Genomic DNA, 5827 nt, shown 5'->3' with positions numbered 1-5827 from the left:
TAACCATCTGTTGATGGTTTCATTGTAAGGGATATTTTTGAAATAGAAGACCGATACATTATGACTTTTCCTCCACACGCAGCATTGTTCGGATTTCAAAAGACGCTGCATTTGATAACTAACACTTAATACTTACTGCCCTTTACAAAATATTCTTGGCAGAGGGTTAGAAACTGACATTTCCAGTTGAAAATAATGCACTGTCAAATAAGAAAACTGCAGGCTATAATTTTTAACACATGTATCTATTATTTTAAACATGAAACATTGCATCGGTTTGACATTAATTTGTATAATAAGGACAGAAAAGGATAATGCAATTTTCAGGGGCTATCTACATTTAATTAACTAGCAGCAGTCGCCTGTAACAAAAGAAAGCCGCTACAAAAAATAAAGCCTGTTTTTACACCTTGCATCATGCATTACTGAAACGCACGGTGTCATTATGAGAAATAATAAGTGCTTAAATAGAGGCAGCAACTAAGAAACACGGGCACCAAACTTTCACAAAAGTTTGTAAATACAGTATTGTATGGAAATTCCGATGCGCATTGGCTCTCATATGCACTGTAAAATGTTTTATTATGAAAAAAGTGGGTAAGATACTTATCTTTTAAATTGGAGTTTAATATTTTATTAGTGCCAGGCACATAACTCTCATCAAATGGCAGGAAACTCTTTTTTGTATGGATATAAATGTCTAGAGTTTAATATTTCAAAGATAAGTACCTACCACTGCATCTATCACACTGCAGCTTAATGGAATTTACTTTTTCTTAAATATTTATACTGTATGTGTGTTTGGTTGTCAAACGATTGTACAACTACTGAGGCAGAACTGATAAGCTGGGCATCGATCTCGTGAATTATTATTTTGGAAATTTCTAATGTTTGAAATCTTGAAGGTGGTAAGTAAATAGAAGCTTCTGAGAATTCTCAAGCAAGCAATTTTCTCAGGGGAAGGAAAAAAAAAAAGGTATTTTGTAATTGACAAACAAACAAAAAGTTCTGCTATACACGAGCACTAGATTGCAGAAACAGCCTGACTTTCTGAAAACAAATTGCATTTAAAGAAAAACAGAATGACATTAGTGAGAAATATTTCCTGAGAATCCAAAATACACAGTAGTGAGCAAATTAAACCGAGACCAGTCTCTGATATTTCCAGTGTAATGTACAGAGAGCATCATTCAGGCTCTGCAATACTGCAAACTATTTCATCAGTTCTGAGAAATGCTTTCTGATCCATGCTGATACAATTACCTAGCCTTTATTGGCAATTTAGACCTGCTTTTAGGGACATTTTAGAGCAAATGATGTTTTCTTGATATTTTAAAAAAGCAGCACTATTTGCTATACCTTTGGGATAAGGTAGAAATGGAGTTAGAGGCTCATTAAATATCTGATTGGTACAATGTGGTTTTTGTTACTGTGGACTAAACTACCAAAAATGAAGATATGTTCCTGGAGGTTCTGTTCCCCCTTGCAATCAAACGGTATTTTTATTTTGAATATTTCTGTCAAATATCTGCTGGCCTTTACTACTAACGTACTACTTACAGGAGTCCTAAAATCGGCCTATTAAACGAAGGATGTGGAAACTTACCTAATGCATTTTTAATACGAGCATATGTGAAGGGCATACCGCATCTTTCTTTGTTCCTATAAAAACGTGATGGCCAGAATGATGACCAGGTGAGCCTGAATTCCTTTTGATGTTGCTGCAAGTAGAAGAAAATAAAGCAACTGTAGTTTAGTTGGGAAAATCTAAAATGAGATGCTCTTAATTTTTTTATTATTATTATTTAGTTTTCCTTTTTGCATAGGGATTCAACTGAAATAACATCTGAAATCTGCTCAATGACGTAAAGCCCAAAAGCTCCTGCCAGTTTGTCTCACAACTGGGGCAGCTTTAACCCAGAGATTTACCGACAGCTGTGATTGACTTTAATTTCAGAATTTCATTCAAAATCCTGCTTTCTTAAACACTGGCTAAGTAGCTAAATTAGGTCCTGTTGTCCTGATTAATTACAACGGCTCACAATCGAAAGTAGTCTCAAAATGCATATTGGTGAATGTTTCTTTGATATCTTCAACTGCCTTCAATTTTACCCCCTGCTTCTGGAAAATTCACGAGTGTTTCTGAGCTCACTATATTACACAGCTTTTTTTTTTTTTTGCCATATTGGTCTGAGTAAACAACATACAAGCAAGTGTGATAAATCAGGAACGTGCCATCGTGATAAATAAAAGCTGATAATTTAAAACTCTTTTAGATAGAAGTGAGATGCCTCGTGAGAATACTAGTGTGGTAAATAAAATCTGCTAATTTAAGTCCTTTAAAAATAATGCTTCCTGCTGTTAGCATCCAACACGACAATTATTAAGCAGACTTATAGAGGAGATGATAACATCACTGTCACTGTTACCAGAGGAAACTTTTGTTCTATGAGTTCCTCAAAGGAGATGGATCGAACTCTGCAAACACTGACATAGCTGACACATGTAAACAATTTGGTATAAACAAACAGATAAACAACTTTAGTTTTAAAGCAAAGTGGGTTCAGTTCTTTCAGGCTGAGTAGCTGATGGTCAGGCAGGGAAATCTTCTGAATTCACATCTTCTGAAATCAGGCACAAGTCCACCAGATAAAGAAAGGTTCTGAATCCTGTTTGCATATTCATAGAAATACATATATTTCATGTTCAGTAATGTTGCCAGGGATGCAATTACAATTGCAAACTTAAGGAATGCTAGCAGCTATCTAGATAAAAACATCAGCGGTTGAACAGAACCAGTTATGTTGTAGAAAGAGTTCAGAATTTGATAGTGGAGTCTTCAGGACAGCCATCTGGGCAAAAGCCAAATAAACGCCGCTATTCTGAGAGAAGGGAGGTGGAGAACAGAGTTTGTACTCAGCACAGCATGTCCTGGGACTGCCAGGGGGGAGTGGAGCAAATCCCAGTTAGAAATGTCACAGCTAAGTCAGAGGGAGGAAGTTGTGCAGAGGCTGTGTTGGAAGGGAAAAGTGAGCTGCAAAGCCCAGTATGAGATGCATAGTGCTCCTGTGACCAAGTTTTCTCCCCCTGTATGTTTAAGCAAAGGACATTCAGAGAAACAAACCCACAGTACCTGAGATCACAAGGATTAACCGTGCCCCTGCAAAGCACAGAAATTCTCTTGCACTGGGCTGCAGAATTGGAGGACCTGTAAGTGCCAGAGGATCACATAAATATTGCAGCTGTGTCTGAGGGCCACACACTACCAGCAGCATCCCTGCCATGATCAAGCAGCCAGCCTGCCTCTCTGCATAGATATTAGACCACTGCCACAACAAAGTTTGACACAGTTTGGAGACAAAAGCAACAGAATAATTGCTGCGGTGCCATACGGCATTTGTATTAACATGAGCAAATTATTTTGGTAGGGATTCAATTTCATAAGTGCAGCTTCAAAGGCTGTTTGGTGAGCACTATAATGTTTGGGTTTTTTTTTTTTCCCTCATCAAAATGAATAAAAACTTTACGATATGTTCAGCACAGTACTTAAGTATTTGTTTTGTTAATTTCTTAAAACAAATTGGATTCCCAATAAATACAAAACTTGGACAGCTGCATTAAGCAAGCAGTGGGGAAGCAATCTCATAACGATTATCATGCAGAAGTGCACTGCAGAAGAATTCCCAGAATTTCATCCAAACTGTTATTTGCTCTATTATAAACCTTCTATAAAACCCAATATAAAAATTCCTGAAGGAAGAAAGAGCATTTCTAGATATTTGCAAATACCCTCCAATGATTAAAGAAGCACGCAAAGGATGAGATGTTACCAAATGACAGCAGGACTAGGAGATACAGTCTTCCTGATTATTTTATCGCATGGTGGAATATCAGGGTGTTGTAACCATTCTCCTTCCAGGTGGAAGCCCGAGGCAAGGCAGCCCAGCTTGTGATAATGTGGCCCAGACCACAGACCTGATCATAATGATCTTTTTCAACCCAGGCCATTCTATGACATAATGATATGATACGACCTCCTGCACAACATGACTCCATGCACAACAGTAGGTCTGCAGGGCTTGGCCCTGTGCGTGGCTCATCCACACTGCATGGCTCTGGGACTTCAGCCAGCCACAGGCACTGGGTGAAAATATCACAGGTCTCGTTGCTTCAGAGAATTACTGCATGTGAAGCCAATGCAACTCAGTACCGCTCCCTGTGCTTGGGATTCTGTGCAAAGACTTTTGTGAACTTCATCTACGTTTTCTTATCCATGGTTGTAGGGAGGGAGAAGACAGGACTGGCTAAAGTGCCTAATGTTCTCACCTCACCGGTACCACCGTACAGCCCCTGCATTGCCACAGACACAGCACATCTCTAGAAGGGAACCCCTTACCTGTTGTCTCTCACCTTTTATATGGACTTTGCCTTTCAGAAAGAAAATAGCTTTGCACAGCAACTTTCATAACACTTCAAGGGGACTCGGCAAGCTTTCTGCAGTGATATATGAATTTGCTCCCCTTGGTGCTGCCATAAGGGAGGTCAGCAAGGAAATATCCCATCCAACCGATTGGATTAGAACATCCACAACTCTAATTATCATTTATTTAACCTTGGGAAAAAAAAAACAACCAAAAACCCCACTGTAAAGCAGAATAATAATAATAATAATAAAAGCCTTACAAATAAAATCTGTCATCCCATAAAGCAGCCCTTTGCGGATTTCACAGCTAAGGCAGATTCCCAGGAAGCAGGGGTTTGGGATCCTTCCAAACAAGAAGATTCGGCCAAAGAAAAATTGAAATCTCTCTTCTGTGAGTAACTAATTAGACTTTGACAAGTCTTACAGCCATTAACATCCCTCCACAGGCCTCCTCAGGACACTTTTGCACATGAAATGTGATTTTGGAGAGCCCTGCAACCTCTGGGAAGGAAGGGCCAGGTTCTGCAAGGCAGCAGTGCCTGGTCAGCCAGCGGGCCACACTATCTGCTGCCAATGAGGCAGCCCCTGACAGAGCTGCTTGGCTTGGTACAATGCTGTGCTGACCTTTCCCCATGGCCAAAGGCAGCATTGGGGACTGCTCAATGGTTTTTGCACTCTGATCCTTTCACTTTTAGCTCTCTGCTCTGGCTAAACTGGTTCCATCTAGTCACAGCCACAGGTTGGTCAGAAGGAATCAGGCCCAAAAAATCTCAATTTTACCATTGTAGTAAGACGTGCTCTGTTTTCCACAGAGAAGGCTACACCAACCAGTGAGTTCCCACACCTCTCAGCCTTGGAGACCAAAGAGATTTTCCTGTGGGGACAAATCAGTCCACAGAGGTGAGGTCCTGCACCCTTCCTTCATGCTGCCAGAGGAGACAGGCAAAGCCTGAGGAAAGACCATAGAGAAAATGCAGAGTGTCACCAACCCAAATTATGCAAGCAGTACACTAATTTACCCACAGGTTACAAGTGTCTACTGCTGTTTCATTAAATAGTAATTCCTGTAAATTTGAGAGCACAACTGTAATCAACCCTAAGGGCACAATGTTTCTATTGTCACTGTTGCTAAACCCCCCACACTTACTCCTGCATTGCACGAGGTGTGTTTAATTTTCTCTCACCTGCGACCTGCCTTACAGACAGAGAAGAGCAGCTGAGGTACGCGTGCATGCTCTGCCACATGCTGTCTCTGCTCCCACATGCACACCTCCAGGCAACTGGGACCCACAGGGCTTCAAGCAGGGGCACACCTTAAGGGAAAACATGTTTTGCAGACATTAGCATCCTTGATGAGGGCTACTATGAGCAAAACACATCCATCAGGTCCACGCGATTCAACCA

General features: G+C 40.5%; 1 long non-coding RNA gene across 1 annotated transcript; it reads right to left on the bottom strand.

Moving 5' to 3' along the window:
• Nucleotides 1-3164: 3164 nt before the first annotated feature.
• LOC146760556 (uncharacterized) lies at nt 3165-5368 on the bottom strand. The gene is made up of 3 exons (XR_014947649.1): nt 5204-5368; nt 4411-4612; nt 3165-3208 (listed from the first exon to the last, which is right to left on the bottom strand). It is a non-coding gene; the product is annotated as an uncharacterized LOC146760556 (long non-coding RNA).
• Nucleotides 5369-5827: the final 459 nt, after the last annotated feature.

The sequence above is a fragment of the Coturnix japonica genome, chromosome 6 (genome assembly GCF_054131305.1).
Source record: "Coturnix japonica strain WE chromosome 6, WE-NBRP24, whole genome shotgun sequence".
NCBI classification, from domain to species: Eukaryota; Metazoa; Chordata; class Aves; order Galliformes; family Phasianidae; genus Coturnix; species Coturnix japonica.
This window is presented reverse-complemented; position numbering and strand designations above follow the sequence as displayed.